This window comes from Rhinoderma darwinii, chromosome 1 (genome assembly GCF_050947455.1).
Source record: "Rhinoderma darwinii isolate aRhiDar2 chromosome 1, aRhiDar2.hap1, whole genome shotgun sequence".
Lineage (NCBI taxonomy): Eukaryota > Metazoa > Chordata > Amphibia > Anura > Rhinodermatidae > Rhinoderma > Rhinoderma darwinii.
In genome coordinates, this window is record NC_134687.1 from 635,125,604 (window position 1) to 635,146,498 (window position 20,895).

A 20,895-nucleotide genomic window follows, 5' to 3' on the forward strand; every position below is an offset into this window, starting at 1 on the left:
TCTATTGCAATATCTATCTGCAGTTTTTCAAAATATCCCACATGTGGCCCTAGTGCACTTATAGACTGAAGCACCGGCCTCTGAAGCAAAGGAGCATCTAGAGGATTTTGGGGTCTCCTTTTTATTAGAAAATATTTTAGCCACCATGTCAGGTTTGAAGGGCTCTTGCGGTGCCAAAACAGTTGAAATCCCCCAAAAGTGACCCCATTTTGGAAACTACACCCCTTCAGGAAATGATCTAGGGGTATAGTGAGCATTTTGACCCCGCAGGTTTTTTTTGCAGAAATGGTTGGAAGTAGGCTGTGAAAATGAAAATCTACATTCTTTCAAAGAAAACATAGGTTTAGCTAATTTTTTATCATTTCCACAAGGACTAAAAGGAGAAAAAGCACCACAACATTTGTAAAGCAATTTCTCCCGAGTAAAACAATACCCCACATGTGGTCATAAACGGCTGTTTGGACACATGGCAGGGCTCAGAAGGGAAAGAGCGCCATATGGCTTTTGGAGCTCAAATTTAGCAGGAATGGTTTACAGAGGCCACGTCGCATTTGCAAAGCCCATGAGGAACCAAAACAGTGAAAACGCATTTTCACCCCACAGGGGTTTCATAGATTTTATTAGAATTGGGCAGCGAAGATAAAAAAAAATCATTTTTTGCCAATAAGAAGTAACTTTAGAACGATTAAAATAATTTTATTATCAATTTGTTAAAAATGCCTCAACCAGCCACTACTTCCAAGAAAACAGGCATAAGCAAGTGCTAGGCGAAAAGGGAAGTGTCCAGGGTAATGGTATATTTCTAACACCCAGGACTAACTCTCCCTATTTATGATATATTGATTCGCTACACTCTTGCCAAAAATTTCAATGTATCAAGATCCTACGCGTTTCAGCATTGCCACTAAAGCAATACCTCATCAGGGATTGATATACATAGGTAGTTAAATTCTAAAGGTAGAACACTGGATAGCACTGTTTATGTGCTGATTTTAACCTCCAGCCTCGTGTACGGCTCTGATGTACTGGCTGCACACCCGCCGGAGAAATCATGGGCTTTTAAGGTTAAGAGCCCGCCCTTCAGACGTCGTCATCGGGGGCAGCCACCAATCCAAGTTCGACACGGCACAGCTGTGACGTGCAGGAGGCGGCTTGCCTCCTTCTTGCCGACCAATCAGGGCGCCCAGACAACGAGAGTGTCCATAGTAACAAGGGGACGCTAGACGCGGCTCCTGGTATATCAATCGACAAGACACAGAGTGAATGGGTAAAGATCATGTTCCCCTCCTGTACTCTCCACCACTGTCCCAAGCAAATAGGCACAGTGAAGGAACAGGGGGGACATAGCGCACTCACCAGGGGCAAATCTCGGGGCACGGACTGTCAAATCAATGACTACGTTGTCCAGCACCGTAGATACACATTAAGCCAGGGAGTTCTCAAAAAGGGCAACGGCCCTGGATATCATAGATCAATTTGCCCATACAAGACCAGTAAGGATAGATATTAACTACATGTTAACAACCAAAAGTCACCAAAGGGGCGCTGTTCCAAAAGAGTCACTAAATGACACCCTATAGTTGTCCAGCAGCGCCCCGTCAATAAAACAACTAGGGCGCTCGGTCATGCCCAAAATTAGAGAAAACAGGAGTAGGAAATTTGTTCATTCAGGCCATGAGGGTTGATGGTCTGCATGCGGAAAATCCATTCCGCCTCTTTTTGTAGAATCTTTCTATCAAGATTCCCCCCTCTCAGGAGTGGTCTAACGTGTTCGATTCCCTGAAAGGCCAGAACTGTGGAATCCCCATCATGGCATGACCACACATGCGCGCCACCGGGGTGTCCACTTTCCTTCTGACCTCCCCTATGTGGTCGCGAATCCTCCTCCTGAACTCCCTGCCAGTCTTACCCACGTATTGTAGACCACACTTACATGTGATAAGATAGACAATTCCTTTGGTCTTACAATTAATGAATGACCTGTTGTTAAATATTCTTCCAGTTTTAGTGCTCGGAAATTTCCTACTGCACAATACAGACTCGCAAGCTTTACATGTCCCGCATCTAAAGGTCCCTTCAGTACTCTTCAACCAAGTATTGACCTGAGTCTGCGGTTGTAAATGGCTGTGAACAAGACGATCCCACAGGTTGCGTCCCCTCCTGTATGTTATCAGAGGGTAATCCCCCACCAGGTCCCCTACGTCCGGGTCAGCTTTTAAGATACCCCAAAATCGTTTAAGGACTTCCCTCACCTCCCTATTAGCCGAATCGAAGGTACCTATCATCCTGATGGATTCCTCCTCCATTTTTTTTCGGTTTAGGGTTTAGGAGGTCATTCCTATTGCAACCCAGGGCATTCTGAAATGCCCCTTTTAGTACATTCCTGGGGTATCCCCTGTGTCTAATCTGTTCTCCAGCTCCCGTGCAGAGACCCTGAAGTCGGTGATAGTCGAGCAGTTTCGGCGTGCCCTGAGATATTGGCCCTTCGGTATTCCTCTTTTGAGGTTTGTCGGGTGCCAACTTTCCCAGCGCAACAAACTGTTCGTTGCCGTTTCCTTACGGTACATGTTCGTCTGTATGGTTCCAGAATCCATCTTGGAGATTAAAATATCTAGGAACGTAATTTTAGTATCCTGGATTTCAGAAGTAAAAAAGAGACCCAGCTCATTAATATTCAAGACCTCAACAAATTCCTGAAACTCTCCCTTAGTGCCAGTCCAGAGGATCAGCACGTCGTCGATAAATCTAATCCAGAGTAATATATAGGCTGACCATCTATACATTAGTTCACTGAACACAACTTCCTTTTCCCACCATCCCAAGTATAGATTGGCAAAGGTGGGGGCACAAGGGCTGCCCATGGCCACCCCGCGGAGCTGATGGTAGATCTTTTTATCAAATAAAAAGAAGTTGTGTTCTAGGACAAATCTCAACAGGTCAATGATTAACTTATTATGGGCCTGGTACTGTGTTCCTTTGTCCCTCAGGAAGTATTCAACAGCTCTACATCCATGATTGTGTGGGATGGAGCTGTACAGAGACTCTACGTCTAGGGATGCTAACAGCACACCATGATCACAGCGTATACCCTCCAACCTTCTCAGCACATCCATGGTGTCCCTCACATAAGATGGCAGGGACACCACAAATGGTCTAAGGACCTGGTCCAGGTATAGGCTGGCATTCTGCGTCAGGCTGTCGATCCCAGACACAATAGGGTGGCCTTTAAGGGGGATTACCTCTTTGTGCACCTTTGGGAAACTGTAGAAGGTTGCAGTCTGTGGGTATTCCGTCAGCATAAAATTCATTTCCCTGTCGTTTATAAGGTTGCCCACTTTTGCCGGGCCAAGAATACTTTTAAGCTTCTCTCTAAAGATGGCGGTGGGGTTGCTGGTTAGCACCCCATAACAATTTCGATCACTGAGTATGTCATAGCACATCCTGCTATATTGTGATCGATCCATTATTACTATATTCCCCCCTTTGTCAGAGGGCTTAATTATAATGTTATCATCCCTTTCTAGGGATAATAAACCCGCCATTTCCTTGCTAGACATATTGGAACAGTGCTTTCTCTGGTTTATCAGTTTTAGTTGGTCCTCCACCACCTTGACAAAAACGTCAATGGGAGTATTGTCACTGAGGGGTGCATATTTCGTAGACGGGACCCTAAGTTCAGTAAATGGGCCCAGACCCTCCTCCCTCTGGCCTTCCTCCCAAAGACCCTCCAGTAATCTGAGGTGTGGAAGATCCTCTTCCATAATCCCCAGGTCGAGACACTGTCGTTTATTGTGTATGTTGAAGAATTTTTTCCACTTCAACTTTCTAGCGAAAAGATTCAAATCCTTGACCCACAAAAATAGATTGAATTTATTTGTCGGGACAAAAGATAGGCCCTTACCAAGCACCTCAACTTCCTCCCTTTTCAATTATCGGGTAGACAGGTTCACTACTTGGAGCCTATCTTGATCCCCTCCTAGAGGGGCTACAATTCCCTTCTGTCTCGCAAGAGATAGTCCGAAATCGGGTGGTTCTTGGCTAAAAAAACACCACGATGCTGATTCTTTCCTCTCCCCCTCCCTCTTGTGTTGTTACGGGTAGAGTATCTGCCTTGCTCACTCCCTCCCCGTCCCCTTCTGGGTGGGTTCCTGCCAAACTCTGAAGTCCGATTTGTTCCTGCTCCGATAACGATGGATCGGTTTCAGGTTCATGGGATATCCCCGCCCTAGCACTGTAGTCAAAGATTCTACCTTCTTTAAAATCCAACGTGTCACGTACAAATTGGAAATGTTTCCTTTCTTTTATGTGACACGTGAATTTTTCCACTGCTTGTTGTAGAATAACCTCTTTTCTTTCGTACTCTACATTATTATTGAATTTTTTTACCGCAGTGATACACTCCTTAAGTTCTTGAGTGGTACGTGCTAGGCAGATGTTTTCTTCTTCAAGCAGAATTCCCATAAACCTTAGTGAGGACTCAATAGATTCTTTCTCCCACTTTCTAAGAAGTTCAGGAGAACGAACCCTAGTTGCAGGAATGAGGGAGATTCTAAGGCACGTACACATTGTACAATGCCATCGTTATGATGTGCACGGCCAGCTTCTTATACCACACCGCATGGCGCTGTAGGGCTTCAGGGCTTGATCTGACAAGTCCACCCCTCCCATGTACCTATTGTAGTCCAGGATGCAGTCTGGTTTGGGGGTCTCTGTACTGGTACCTCGTACAGGTACATGGGTACTGGTGTGGCCATGTATTGTTGTCAATACAAGGACATCTCTCTTGTCCTTGTACGTGACACACAATATGTTGCTGCTAGAATGTGCCCTGCTCTCACCTCTTCTGTGTGTTTTCCCAAACAGAGTCTTAGGGAGGCATCCCAGATTTCTTCTAGCAGTGCCGCATGCTGCAGTACTTCTGGAAGCGAGGCACTTGAAGAGTGGGACGCTGGTATAAAAATTATCCAGGTAGAGGTGGTAACCCTGGTCCAGCAGTGGGTGCACCAAATCCCACACAATTTTTGCATTAACTCCCAGTAAGGGGGGCATTCTGGGGGCTGAATACTGATGTCCTTCCCTTCATATATCCTAAATCTGTAGGTATACCCTGATGAACTCTCACACAGCTTATACATCTTCACGCCATACCTCTTACTCGGTAGGTACTGGCGGAATGGAAGCCTCCCTTTAAAATGTACCAAGGACACATCAATAGAAATACGATTCTCGGGGGTGAATGCTTGGGAAAACCGGGCACTGGAACGGTCTAATAGGGGTCTCCGTTTATACAAACGGTCAAAACTTGGGTCATCTCAGGGTGGGCACGGCTCATTATCAGTATAATGTAGAAGCGAAGTATTGCCTCATTTTTATTTTTTTTTAGGTTCCAGTTCAGTTCTGAAGTTGCTTTGAGGGGCCCATATATTAGAAACCCCTATGAAACACCCAATTTTAGAAACTAGACCCCTCAAAGTGTTCACAACAGCATTTAGAAAGATTATGAACCCTTTAGGTGTTTCACTGGAATTTAGAGCAAAGTAGAGGTGAAATTTACATATTTATTTTTTTTGTCAGAAAATACTTTTTATACCATTTTTTTTTATAACACAAAAGGTTTTACCAGAGAAACGCAACTCAATATTTATTGCCCAGATTTTGCAGTTTTGAGAAATATCCCATATGTTGTTCTAGTGTAGTAATGGACTGAAGCACCGGCCTCAGAAGCAAAGGAGCTCCTAGTGGATCTTGAGGCCTCCTTTTTATTAGGCACCATGTCCGGTTTGAAGAGGTCTTGTGGTGCCAAAACAGTGGAAACCCCCCAAAAGTGACCCCATTTTAGAAACTAGACCCCTTGAGGAATTCATTGTAGTTTTCATGGGGTGCATGTGACTTTTTGATTCGTTTTTATTCTATTTTTAAGTGGCGTGGTGACTAAAAAAAACGCAATTGTACTATTGTTTTTTCATAAAAATTTTTTTACAGCGTTCACCGTGCGCTATAAATGACATTCACTTTATTCTGCGTGGCGATACGATTACGGCGATACCATGTTTATAGTTTTTTTGTGTCTTGTGGCGTTTGCACAATAAAATACTTTTTATAAAAAAATCATTAACTTTTTGTGTTACCAGATTCTAAGAGCCATAACTTTTTTATTTTTCCATCAATAAATCCGTGCGAGGACTTCTTTTTTGCGTAACGAACTGTAGTTTCGATCAGGACCATTTTTAGGTAGATGCGATTTTTCAATCTCTTTTTATTCCATTTTTTGGGAGGTGAAGTGACCAAACAATTGTGATTCTGGTATGGTTTATTATTATTTTCTTTTACGGCGTTCACCGCGCAGGATAAATAACGAAATAATTTTGTAGTTCAAGTCGTTACGGACGCGGCGATACCAATTATGTATAGTTTATTTGTTTGTTTATATATTTTTATTAATAATAAAGGACTGATAAGGGAAAAAGGGGGATTTTTACTTTTATTTTCTTATTTTTACACATCTTTTATTTACTTTTTTTTTTACTTTATTACTTTGTCCCACTAGGGGACTTGAGGACAGGAGGCCCTGATCGCTATTCTAATACACTGCACTACATGCGTAGTGCAGTGTATTAGAACTGTCAGCTACTCACTGACAGCAAGCACAGTGGGTCCTGACTCTGTCAGGACCCACTAGGCTTCCGTCGATGGCATAGCCGGACGCCATTGTTAGATGTCCGGTTGCCATAGTCACCATCGCCGGCCGCTATCGTGTAGCAGGCCGACGTTTGTAGATTAACCCGTTAGTGACCGGCCCATCGTGTTTCTACGTCGGTCACTAACGGGCCTTATTCCGATGCCAAAGACTTTTTACGTTGCGGCATCGGAATAAGTTTACAGAGCAGGGAGCTGTCAAATCTGCCTGCTCTCAGCTGCTAGAGGCAGCTTAGGGCTGGGAGCGTCCCTGCTCTGCCGGGTGAGATCGATATTAGTATCGATCTCACCCGTTGAACCCCTCAGATGCGGTGCGCAATAGCGAGCACCGCATCTGAGTGGTTTTGGAGAGATGGAGGGAGCTCCCTCTCTCCCCCACCGACACCCAGCGATACGATCGCCGAGTGTCTGTGTCTCCAATGGCAGCCGGGGGCCTAATAAAGGCCCCAAGGTCTGCCTGGAGCGACTGCCTGCTAGATCATGCCGGAGGCATGACCTAGCAGATGCCTGTCCGTTTTAAACGAACAGGCAGTAATACACTGCAATACAAAAGTATTGCAGTGTATTACAATAGCGATCGGAGAATCGCATATTATAGTCCCCTAGTGGGACTAGTAAAAAAGTAAAAACAAAGTTTAATAGTTAATGAAAAAAAAAAATGTGAAAAAAATTAAAAACCCAGCTTTTCCCCTTACACAATGCTTTACTATTATAAAACCAAAATAAAGTAAAAAAGTTACACATATTTGGTATCGCCGCGTCCGTAACGACCCTGACTATAAATCTATAACATTATTTAACCCGCACGGTGAACGCCGTAAAAAATGTAATAAAAAACTATGGAAAAATTGCTGTTTTCTGTGAACCCTGACTTTAAAAAAATGTTATAAAAAGTGATCAAAAAGACGCATCTACTCAAAAATGGTACCAATAAAAACTACAAGTCTTCCCGCAAAAAAAAAGCCCTCATACAACCGCATCGGCGAAAAAATGAAAACGTTACGGCTCTGCAAATATGGAGACACAAAAACAAATAATTTTGAAAAAAAAGCGTTTTTACTGTGTAAAAGTAGTAAAACATACAAAAACTATACAAATTTGGAATCGTTGCAATCGTAACAACCCGCTGAATAAAGTTATTGTGTTATTTATATCACACGGTAAACAGCGTAGATTTAAGACGCGAAAAAGCGTGGCGAAATTTCAGGTTTTTTTCTATTTCCCCCCAAATAAAAGTTAATAAAAGTTAATCAATAAATAATATGTCCCCCAAAATGGTGCTATTGAAAAGTACAACTTGTCCCGCAAAAAACAAGACCTTATAAAGCTATGTCGACGCAAAAATAAAAACGATATAGCTCTTGGAATGCGACGATGGAAAAACTTAAAAAATGGCCTGGTCATTAAGGTCCAAAATAGGCTGGTCATTAAGGGGTTAACCCCTAAAAATCCGCGTTCGGTATTGAACGCGGCTTTTAAGGGGTTAATCAGCAGGGACACAGCGATCGGTACCCGCTGTAGGAGCTGAGACAGCAGCTGTCACAGCTCCTGCATTTGTCGGGAAGACGGCCGAAATGGCCGTTACTCCCGCAACGTAATGTTCCGTCACTGAGCGCGAACGGCATGGTCAGCGCGACGGAATATTACGTCGCTGAGCGTTAAGGGTCTCCTAGCTTGCTCTACACCATTGTTGTCCCAAGGTCTGTGCCAAACTGCTCTTGGAATCAATTCCGACCAGACTAAACATAAACTTGGGAAGAATGAGGCAAAATGTTCTATATCAGACATCAGAGTATTAAGTTTACATATATGCATAGGACACAAATTATTGCCCCCAGCATGGACAACAAGCACCAGAGGGCAACACTTATCACATTGCAGGCCCCTGAATACCAAGCAAGAACACTTCACATATCCAATTGTCTTCCCCCTGGACGAATCTCTATCTGCCTTTCGGCCCAAAAAACATAGGAATAGTCGACTAAACATACATGTGGCCTGGGAGCGCCTAAAAGAAATGAAACAGCTGATAACACAGTACGGACATGACTAGAAAAACAAAAAGAATGGAAGCACCATAAATGGTTTATCTCCAAGCTTGCTTGTCGTGGTCTTCGCACCTATCGGAAAAAAATGCATGACAAAGTTGGCAGGGATAAAAATCTAACACCGAGAACAGTTTGCGGAACACTGAAAGAAACGGATATTGTAAAACGAGGGCACCGTTGAAATGAAGAGGCCTTCACAAGAGAACTTTCACACTGGTCCTACTCCCAGGATTATGGTGTGGAGTGGCATAGCATATGGTAGCCGGACCCCTCTAGTCTTCATTTCAGGTACACTAATAGCTCGGTGTTACATTGATGTGGTTGTGGAACCATTTCTCCAAAGTTTCCCAGAAGTGGATTTTAACCTGACAATACCAAGCCACACGTTGCTCATGGTTCTGTAAGCAGCCTGCGTGGCCTAAACGTGATACCATGGCCTGCAGAGTCTCCGAACTTGTCTCCCATTGAGCACTTCTGGGATGTCATTGGTCGGCAATTGCTTGGAAAAGGGTATATAAAAAAGAGAAGTGGCGCTCCTCTGGGGTGATGTTGTATTTTGTCCTTGAAATATCTTTTTACAGTGAAATGATTTTCCACTCACCTGGTTCAGTTGTGCAGGATCATCAGCACAACTTGACTTAATTGCAAGCCTGGAGTTTCCTCGACGTGGTCTTTTGAATAGTTTTTCGAGATATAGAAAAAAGCTCCTTGTTTCGGGCGCTTCCGTGTAGCAAGATTTTTTGATAAAAATATATATTTTATTTTCACATGACGTAAGTGACAACTTGGAAAACATAAAGGATAAAAGAATAAAATGTGTGTGGGCTGCAACGCGTTTCAACGCCGGAGCGGCGTCTTCGTTACAGGTAAAAAATATATGCTGTCGATGTGTATAAATATATATATATATATATATATATATAGATATAGACATGTTTGTGGTAATGCTAATTGCACTAATTAGGGTGGAGATTCGAAGAAAAAACCACCAAAAAACAAAAGCCGGTCAGGGTTCAAAGGTATAAGGTGGAGACATGCGTTATATAAACAATTAAAAAAGTTAATATAAAGGAAAAAAAGGCACATAGGTGATCATCTAAATATATAGTTTCTTGAAAAAGTCTACTTCCCATGTCCATATTGAACTGTTTTTTGTATCTCCCTAGCAGGGGTATTTTAACTCCGTTTTGCTGTCTTCCTATGAAAGGTCCCGTCAGTGTTCTCATAAACACCTTCCTGTTGGAATATCGTATTGCTTCTCTGTGCTGAGGGTCACTGTTTGGCTTCTATCTATATTTTATAAAAAGATTTCGTTTCTCTTTGGTCAGAATATTCTAATTTCGTTTTGGTGTCTTAAATTTGAACAGTCTAGTTAGTGATTTTGCTTTTATCATCCTTTGGGAGTATCATGTTTCTTCTTTGTCTTGGTGTTTTCATTAACACCTTCCTTTTGGAGTATCATATTGCTACTCTGTACTAGGGGACACTATTTGGCTTCTATATATATTTTATCAAATTTTTAGTTTCTCTCTAGTCAGGGAATTATGATTTCGTTATGGTGTCTTAGTTTGAACAGTCTAATTAATGTTTTTACTGTAAACATCCTTTTGGAGTATCATGTTTCTTCTTTGCCTCAGTGAACACCGCTTTACTTGTGTCTATGTTTTACTGGTTTTTTGTTTCACTCTAATGGTGATATTATAATTTCGTTCTGGAGTCCTATTTTGAAAAAAAATCCTATTTATATTTTTTATCTTTTTTTCTTTTGTCAACTTCCTTTTGGAGTATCTTGAAACGTACCCGGACAGAAGCACAGACGATGGTGATGTTATAATTTCATGAGTGTTCTGTTTTTTTGGGAATGTGTGTATTGTTGTTAGTTCAAAGAGTTATACTGAGTCTATTTTTTCATTTAGTCCGTTTGGGCTCAGTGATTCAAATTTAAAGATCCAAAACGATTCTCTTTTATTCAATGTTTGTATTCTATTGTGTGTATTTGTATCTATTTTTTCTATGGGTGAAATTTTGATATTTTTAACGTTTGATTGATGATGCTGTAGTAGATGTCTTGATAAACTATGTTTAAGAAAACTCTTTTTAGCATTAAAACAGTGTCCATTCAGCCTGCTGTGGAGTGTCTGAGTCGTTCTCCCTATGTACTGCAGCCCACATTCACATTCTATCATATAGATCACGTAATCCGAATCACAGTTCAAGTGTGAATGGATTTGAAATTTCTCTTTAGTTATATTTGCCATAATTTCCTTCATTCCAGCACTGATGCTCTGGCAGCATAAACAGTTTTTTTTGGCACATTTGAAAATCCCTATAGGTTTTTCAAGAAAGTCAGTGTTAGAATTATGAGTTTTTGCCCTTAGTCTACTTGGTGCTATGATATTTTTTATTGTTCTTCCTCTACGGAAGGTGATCCCTGTTTTTTTTGGGATGATTTTATTTAGGATTGGGACGCTCTGTAGTATCCCCCAGTGTTTGTTTAAAGAGTTTCTGATCATTTTGTGATCATAATTATATGTGGTTAGGAAATTGCTAGAATATTTTTTGTGTACAATGTCTGTATTGGAGTATAGTGTATTTTATTCCATTAGTGTTTTTTTCTTTTACTTCAAGGCAAGCGTTTTGTGTAGTAGCCAGGTTTCTTTGGTAGGCATGTTTAATTAGTTTCTGGGGGTAGCCTTTTTCTTCAAATCTTTCTTTCAGAATCTTTGATTGATCTATGTATACTTTTGTTGATGAACAGTTTTTCCTGATCCTCCTGTATTGACAGTGAGGAATGTTAATGGTCCATTTTTTATAATGAGCACTCTTGAAATTTAAAAAGCTGTTTTTATCTACATTTTTAAAATGAGTTTTGGTGACAAATTTATTGTACATGTGGCCAATTGTTAGATCTAAAAAAACGATTTCTTGTTTCGATGTACTGGGGGTGAATTGTATTCCCCATTCATTGATGTTTAAATAATTTATGAAATTAGCAGCTTCCTCTGGGGTGCCAGCCCATATAAAGAACAGGTCATTGATATATCTTCGATAATATACTGTTTTTTGTGTATAGACAATTGTTTTCTATATGTTGTTGTTCGAAATGTCGAATTTTCCTTTATATTAACTTTTTTAATTGTTTATATAATGCATGTCTAAACCTTATACCTTTGAACCCTGACCCGCCTTTGTTTTTTGGCGGTTTTTTTCTTCGAAGCTCCACCCTAATTAGTGCAATTAGCATTACCACAAACATGTCTATATCTATATATATATATATATATATATATATATATATATATATATATACATACATACATATACACACACATCTACAGCATATATTTTTTACCTGCCTGACGAAGACGCCGGTACGGCGTTGCAGCCCACACACATTTTATTCTTTTATCCTTTATGTTTTACAAGTTGTCACTTATGTCAAGTGAAAATAAAATATATTTTTTTATCAAAAAACGGGTCTGGAGTGAACGAAAATCTTGCTACACGGAAGCGCCTGAAACAAGAAGCTTTTTTCTATATCTCGAAAAACTATTGGTTGGCAATTGCAAAGGGAACTGCCAGAAGCCAAACTTGATGATTTGCGTGCCCAAGTGCATTCAGCGTGGCATAACATTCCTCAGACAACCATGTAAGTGCGTGGCGCACATACTCGATACTGAATAAATCAAGATGCTTGGAATATTTTGCTTCTATTTTTTTATCACTTGCATGTTATTAACATGTTATCAATCCTGTACTTTCCACAATTCCAAAAAAGTTTCCTTCTTGTGTTACAATTTCAATGTTGAGGAGTGTATGCACAAATGGATGTTGATATGTATACTATTATTACTTTATCAGTATTCTACATTAATATTATTTGATTGGGGTCATGTACAATATGTTCAAATATTTAGCCTAATATCCCTCTTGTCCTAGGGTCCTTTATTTTTTTGCCCTTTTTTATTTTCTTTTTATATATTAGGCATATTTATGCTGTCTGTATGTATAAGTTTTGACAGGGAAGAGAAGCGATTACTGGGAATGAAAAAAATACACTAAATAAACACTTTATTAATGACCTCCAATCTAGTAGCACTTAGAACCTCCTTTAGAACCGCAGCAATTCATCGTGGCATATATTCCACTAGGTGTTGAAACTGTTCTACGGGAATATTGGTCCATACAGACTGGATAACTTCACACAGTTGCCGCTAAAGTGCCTTCTCCCATAGGGTAAACAGCGGCCATGAAAGGATGAACCTGATCGGCCACAATGCTTAGGCAAGTCGTACTGTTCAACTGTCCATCCACATGTATCAGAGGACACAGGGTATGCCAGAAAAACCTTTCCCACACCATTACTCTACTTCTATTAGCCTGAACTGTTGCCAGCTGACTGGAAGGGTTCATAGATTCCCAAATGATTACCCTCCCATCAGTATGGTGCCGCAGAAATCTGGATTCATCTGACAGGTTATGTTTTTCCAGTTCTCAGTGATCCAATTTTTATGCTCTTTTGCCCACTTGGGTCTTGCGTTCTGTTCAGCTTAGACAGGAATGGCATTCAGACTGGTCATCCATGCTGAGGAATGACAAGTAGTGCATTTGGGTACGTTAGTTAGAGTACCAGCATTTTTTTCAGCTGCAATTTGCTTGACTGTGCACAGCCTGTTCGTCAGAACGATTCTTGACATTCTCTTCTGCCCTCTTCATTTGACAGGTTGTTGACATCCACAGAATTCCCTTCTGCTGGATGTTTTTCCTCGGCCACACCATTCTCGGTATAATCTCGACACCCTTGCACGAAAAAACCCCCACAAGGTTGGACATTTTTTAAAACACTAGTCTGGCATTGATATCCATGCCTCGTTTGAATTCGCTCAGATCGTTTAATTTTCCCATTCCAATGTGGATTCATACGGAAACATCTAAGAATGCTTGCTTACTTGATTTTTTGCTGTGGGATCATATATTAAATTTGCATACAGGGAAACTGACTAGAGGACAGAAAGGCTTACAGACTCACAATCTTCTCTGGCAATGCTGTGCACTGGAGCGCGCCTGAACAGCCTAAGACCCGCCCCCACTTTCTGTTCAAAGGCAGACAAAGCCTGAGCGCTGACTAATCTGTTCTTCGCAAGAAAGATTTGTTAGTGTGAACCATGCCTCAAGGCAAAACAACTTTTAAAATACGCGTTATAGAGAGGCATGACTTTGGAAAAGGATACAAAAGCATTGCTAAAGATATGGGTGTACATCCATCCATGGTTAGACAAATTGGCTACAAATAATGAAAATTTAGGACTATTGCTGCTAGCCCTAGAAGTGGGCGTCCTCCAAAAGTTCAAAAGGCAATCCTTTGTCCTGACCTTAACCATGTCGAGATGCTGTGGCATGACCTGAAGAGGGCTGTGCATGCAAGGCAACCCAGAAATATTAATGAACTGAAACATATTTGCAGGGCGCAGTGGTCCAAAATTCCTCTTCAACGTTGTGGAAATCTAATTTACAGCTACAAGAAACATTTAGTGGAGGTGATTGCTACTAATGGGTAACCAACAGGTTATAAAACTAACAAGTACACTTACTTTTTCTCCCCACACTAAAAGACAAACACTACAACTGTTTGTATTATTATATTCGTTTGTTAGTGAAGTCACAATTATAGACAAACACAATCTATCAGGTCACATTTTATTAGTAATCAACGCAGAAATCCAGGTTATGCCAAATGGTTCACTTACATTTTATTGCAACTGTTGTATGACAGCACATTGAGATCCGCCCAACCGCTTTCTCACGGATTTCACATAAACAGCAGTGAACAGAAAGTCAACCACTTGATACAGCTCGAAAAGGGGGCATTTAAAAAAAATAGTTTGATTCCTAGGCACTTTCAGACATCTCATGTACCTTGGATGGACCCTATGAACTGAAACGACCATTTACATTGGTCAATAAAAATTATCTAATTAAAATGGCAACACTGTTTTTTAATGTGTAAACTAGAACATCAAAGTAATTTTAGATTAAATCAAAATGACATGTTTATGGTGCCTGTAGTGTCTAGGGCTCTGATCACAGTCTAAAAGAAATAGGACCTGGTGTAAGCTTTTTTTTTTTTTTTTTTTTAACATCGGTGGTCATACGGATCAATATTTGATTTTAATTTTAACAGTATATAAAGATAATGGAATTAAAACAACAAAAGTGAAAAGAAAATAAAAAAAGCCAAATTGTAATTGCAATATTTTGTTTAAAAAATAAAAAAATGCACAGATCTACCATTTCCTTTTGTGGTGTAAATACCTGACACTTCCCCTTTGGCAAAAATAACCTCGTTCACACTTGTGTAGTTTGGTAAGTATTTTGCATCAGTATTTGTAAGACAGAACTAGAAGGTCCAAAACATGGAAGACATGCAAATCTTTCCATTATACTTTTTTTCTGTTTAGGTTCCACGGAACACCCAGTTTTAGGAAAAAGGTGTGGGTCTTGTGGATATGCCATATATATCGGTGATAACAACTTAATTTAAAGCAATAGAGTGGATTATACTCAGTAGGAGTTGGTGGTCTACAGTGTCAAACGATACAGAGATCCAGAGGAATCAATAGAAAGTAGTTAGTTAGATTTAACCATCAAGAAATAATTTCAGACTTTGGTAAGGATAACTTCTGTACAGTGCGAAAACAAGATTGTAAGGAGTACAAAAGAAAGTAAGCAGACAAATAGGCGATTGGGCAAAAGTAGGACCTCCAGGCTGAACCGGCTCCATACACTCCAATCTCAGTTTAACCAATTAGATGCCACAATCTGTAGCGACCGTGTCATCTAAGCCTTTAGATGAGGAAACCCACTCTGTCTGCCCATCGCCGCGTCCATAAAAGTCTGAACTATTCTAACATTCTTTATCCCCCAGTGTACACCTTAATAAATGTCAGAATTGCTGTTTTTTGGTCACCTCACCTCCAAAAAACATAGAATAAAAAGTGATTGAAACGTTGCATGTACCCCAAATTGGTGCCAATAAAAACAACAGCTGGCCCCGCAAAATAAAAGCCCTCACACAGCTATGTCAACAGAAAAATAAATGATTAATTTTTAAGGGATTAAAAAAAGGAGGGAAAGATACTAGAAGAGAGGGGCTAAAAATGTTAGCAAGGTGAGCATGGACTGCTGGGAAAATAGGCTGGACATGGTGCAAGAGAATAGAGTCGCTAATGCAGGTAGTAGGTCGAGAAGGAGAGGAGCCAAGATTTCACTTGTTATTAGGTCAAATGCTGAAAGTGAAGTAAAGGAAGTGTGGAAGGGAAGGGGTGTTGTTGCTACTTGGAGATGAATTAATGTCCAACATTCTGAACATTAATATGGCTTCTCTTCTGTGTGACTTCTCACGTGTTTAATAAGACTTGTTTTTTGTATAAAACTTTTCCCACATTCTGAGCATGGATATGGTTTCTCTCCTGTGTGACTTCGCTTCTCTCCTGTGTGACTTCTCCCATGTATAAGATTCGATTTATTTGTAAAACATTTCCCACATTCTGAACATGAATATGGTTTTTCCCCTGTGTGAATTCTCTCATGTATAAGATGCGATTTATTTGTAAAACATTTCCCACATTCTGAACATGAATATAGTTTCTCCCCTGTGTGAATTCTCTCATGTATAAGAAGCGATTTATCTTTAAAACATTTCCCACATTTCAAATATAAATATGGTTTCAATCCTGTGTGAATTCTATGATGTTTAACAAGGCCTGATTTATATATAAACCATTTCCCACATTTTGAACATGAATATGGCTTCTCTCATGTGTGACTTTTCTCGTGTATAACAAGACTTGATCTATCTTTAAAGCACTTCCCACATTCTGAACATGGATATGGTTTCTCTCCTGTGTGAATTCTCACATGTCTAACAAGACCTGTTCTATCTGTAAAGCATTTCCCACATTCAGAACATGAATACGGCTTTTCTCCTGTGTGAATTCTCACATGTCTAACAAGACTTGGTTTATGTTTAAAACATTTCTCACATTCTGGACATGAATACAGTTTCTTTTCTGTGTGACTTCTTTCATGTTTAACAAGATTTGATTTATCCGTAAAACATTTCCCACATTCTGAACATGAATATGGCTTCTCTCCTGTGTGAATTCTCTCATGTATAACCAGATTTGACTTCTCTGTAAAACATTTCCCACATTCTGAACATGTATATGGTTTCTCTCCTGTGTGAAGTCTCTGATGTATAATAAGGCTTGATTTATCAGTAAAACATTTCCCACATTCTAAACATGAATATGGTTTCTCTCCTGTGTGACTTCTCCCATGTTTAACAAGATCCGATTTATTTGTAAAACATTTCCCACATTCTGAACATGAATATGGTTTCTCTCCTGTGTGAATTCTCTGATGTATAATAAGGCTTGATATATCATTAAAACATTTCCCACATTCTAAACATGAATATGGTTTCTCTCCTGTGTGACTTCTCCCATGTTTAACAAGATCCGATTTATGAGTAAAACATTTCCCACATTCTAAACATGAATATGGTTTCTTTCCTGTGTGACTTCTCCCATGTTTAACAAGATCCGATTTATTAGTAAAACATTTCCCACATTCTGAACATGAATATAGCTTTTCCCCTGTGTGAGTTACTCGGCACGTAAAATGACCTGCGCTTTTTGTGAACGGTTTACCACATTGAAAACTATTACCTCCTTTCTGAGCTGTAGTTGTGGTAACAATCTGTGATTGGTCAGAAGGTTCCTCATGATTAGGGGAATTATTTGATAGATCTGTACTGTGAAGTCCTTGATGTACGGTAAAGGTAGTGAGGTTTTCTCCTGAAGACTGCTGCATGACATCTTCATCTTTGACCTTATACTTTAGAAATGACATGAAGTTTTCCTCACAGTTCCTACAGGAATTTTCTGTTAGGATTAAAAATGTATTTCATAATTTTATTTTTCAAACCATAAAGCAAACACTATAGCATTCCTATCGGGCTGGAAACACACATGCAGTTTTCGGTGCATTTTGTTTTTAGATGTGCAGGATAAGCCATTCTGATTGAATCCATCGCTGGCTTTGGTTAAAAAAAACTGCAAGGAAAAGTGCCACAAATATTGCGATTCCTGCCTCATGAAGCCCAGTAGAATACTTTAAAACATAATCAAGCACAGATTTGATCTACATCCAGTCACCACTTTTATAACAAAACTTGACTTAATAAAACTCAAAAATATTAAAAGCATAACCTTATCTGGGCAATGGAGCCTGTCCTCTGCCAACACATTTGGCCCTTCACTACCAATTGGGAATCACTTTAACACAACAACTTAACATAAAATTGTTATTGACAATCTTAGGCTTCGTTCACATCTGCGTCAGAGCTCCATTCAGGCGTTTCATCAGAGCTTTCCGTCAGGGAAACCCATGAACAGGAAGAACCATGACAGAAAGCTCTGACGGAATGCCTGAACGGAGCCCTGACGCAGATGTGAATGAAGCCCAATCATGGCCACAGTCTACATTTAATATTATATTGTGTCATGAGCCAAAAAACACATCTTAGGCTGAATTCACAGACATGACAATGAGGTCTGTATATCCTAATGTCTGAACAGTCACCAGATCTCAATTTTATAGAGCACCTTTCAGGATGTAGTGGAATCAACAGAGTGAGATTATCAATCAGAATCTGTAATAAAGTTTTCCAGCACCTTGTTGTATCCTATCAAGAACTGAAAAGTTGGACCTAATGAAGTGACCTCTGAGTGCAGGTGATCATCACTGAAATGTCTTTGTATGTACAACAATTAAATGTAAAATAGATGCTTCCTAATAATTATGGATCTGGAAGATTGTTTTTTTTACTTTTTAAGTGTAATCCAAACAAACAAAAAAAAGAATATCTATAAATCCACTTTAAAAGCTTCTCAACCCCTTTCCGACTTCTGCCACAATTGTATGGCGGAAGTCGGATGGGGAAGTGTGAATCGGGCTCAGGAGATGAGCCCTCTCTATATACAGTGGGCGTCAGCTGTATAAAACAGCTGACACCCTGCTCTAACAGCCGGGATCGAGATAACTATTATTCTAGCCACTTAAGGAAGCACTTCGGCAATTTTGTTTTTGCACATATCATGCTAACTCACCAGCAATATTCTAGCAGTGTTATTTGTTTCTTCCCACCTCAGTTGCATCCATACATTTAGAACCCTGTCATTATGGGCAGCTGTGTCATGTGATCTCAGTCTGACTACCAAAATAGACCATGCTCTCGTGTCGATGGAGGGTCACTCTTCCCTGTGAGACTGACTTCCTATGACCTACAGGGTTACATCACCACCAATCAAATCCCTCCTGGCATTTCTGAGACCCCTCCCCACCCTCCTTGTTCCCCTGTACGTCACCCCATGCATATAGTGCTGCTGAAGAGATTATTTATTTCGTATCCAAGACCTTATGAACACGACTGTAATGGTTTTTACTGTCCGCAAACACGGATCCGTAGTCACCCGCAAGTTATCCGCATATACAGCACGGTGTCCGCAATAGGGTCCATAGTGGCATCCGAATTTATGGATCCGCAAAAAAAAAAAAAAGGAGGAAGGCTGCAAATGATGAAGCCAACATACCATTTTCTCATTTTCTTTTAACATAGTGTTTTTCTTTTGTAAAAGTGGTCAAGAAAAAAACAACAAAACAATATATCTATATTTGGTATCGCCATAATGTTGACCCGCAGAATAAAAAGTTAACATTTCTTTTGTAACGCAATGTGAACGCCTTAAAATCAAAACCCAAAAACCAATGGATACTTTCTTCCTCCTTGACAATTGTGGCGTGCACAGACATCCCTCAGAGGCACTTCTGGCACATGTGTCTTATGCTTTATAGTGATTCGGCATTTCTAGTACTTGCCGGTCTTGAAAATAGGGCCAGATGTCTGACTCTTCCTTCAGACCAGGCCTACTGGAATACATGCAGCCCACGGGACTAGTGCACGCTAGGAACACTCTCCAGTGATCTTCAGATGCCATTCAGGTAAGAAAAGCTTGCCTGGAACCAATCACCGGGAAAGGGATGCTACAATCGGCAGTAGGGAGAAAAAGTAGAGTGACTCCATGCACTCAGTGGTTCCTGGTGGAGTCTTTTGCCGGAAATGTAAGCTCCATACACATGGGAAATACCACTGTTGAAGCTAAGGGGCCTGCAAGTTTTGCAATTCCAAAGAAACCCCATATGCCTCAATGTGTCCTATGGACAAGAAACAGAAACTGAGGTAAATGGGAGTGTTACCCATTTTAAAGCAATTTCTGGTTTCCTGTCCGGCAGGAGGCGGTCTCTCCCAAGTGCTGTAAAAGCCATAAAGGAATTTTTTTCAGTACATTATATGGTAAATTAAATGGTGCCATTAAAAAAAGTTCCTCAATTCTTGTCTCCAGCCTCATATTAAATATAGAACTATAATGAGGATCTTATATTGACCGTGATGAAAGGGGCTCCTCACAGGGTGGAATCCATGGCAGGTGAGGGGTGTGGGGTGCTAGCTACATGGGCGTTGTGCAGGGGGCTAGCTACAGTGGGCACTGTGGTGCTAGCCTTAGCCTATAGCCTTAGGTTTTCTTCACACACAAAAAACAATACATTTAATGTGTTTTTTACATTCACATGTCCCAAAGTGGGAAAATGCCAGAAAAAACAACACCACCCAGAGCATGCTGCATTTGGATGCAGTCACACGCGGTAGATTTTGTTGCAAAAAATTTTCTGCAACTAAAAAACAGGTTCCATTCATCTGAATGAAACTTGCAGAAATTAATGCACCTGCTGGAGAAACAATCACATTCAGATTTTCAGTCTGCAACAAAATCTGCTACGTGTGACCACACCCTTTTGAAAAAAATGGCATTAAAATAAAAATATTTCATCACGGAGTCCCTCGGGGAAAAAAAATAGAAATAGACTGCATTAAACATGTCCTATCATTTTTCTGCTGTAGAGTCTGTGCAGCTCCTGTAGATAACTGGCTGTGCCGCTGCTCCTAACTGAAAACAGTCAGTCATCTTTTCTTGACGGGCTAATGTAATCTACTCTCCCCCTTCCTCCTTTCAGTGTTAGGCTGGGTTCA

General features: G+C 40.4%; 1 protein-coding gene and 1 pseudogene across 1 annotated transcript in view; one reads left to right on the forward strand and one right to left on the reverse strand.

The window, feature by feature from the left end:
• Positions 1–20,895, forward strand: part of LOC142654474 (uncharacterized) — a 1,458,099-nt gene that overhangs the window by 1,308,234 nt on the left and 128,970 nt on the right.
• Positions 14,428–20,895, reverse strand: part of LOC142659669 (uncharacterized) — a 75,958-nt pseudogene continuing 69,490 nt past the window's right edge.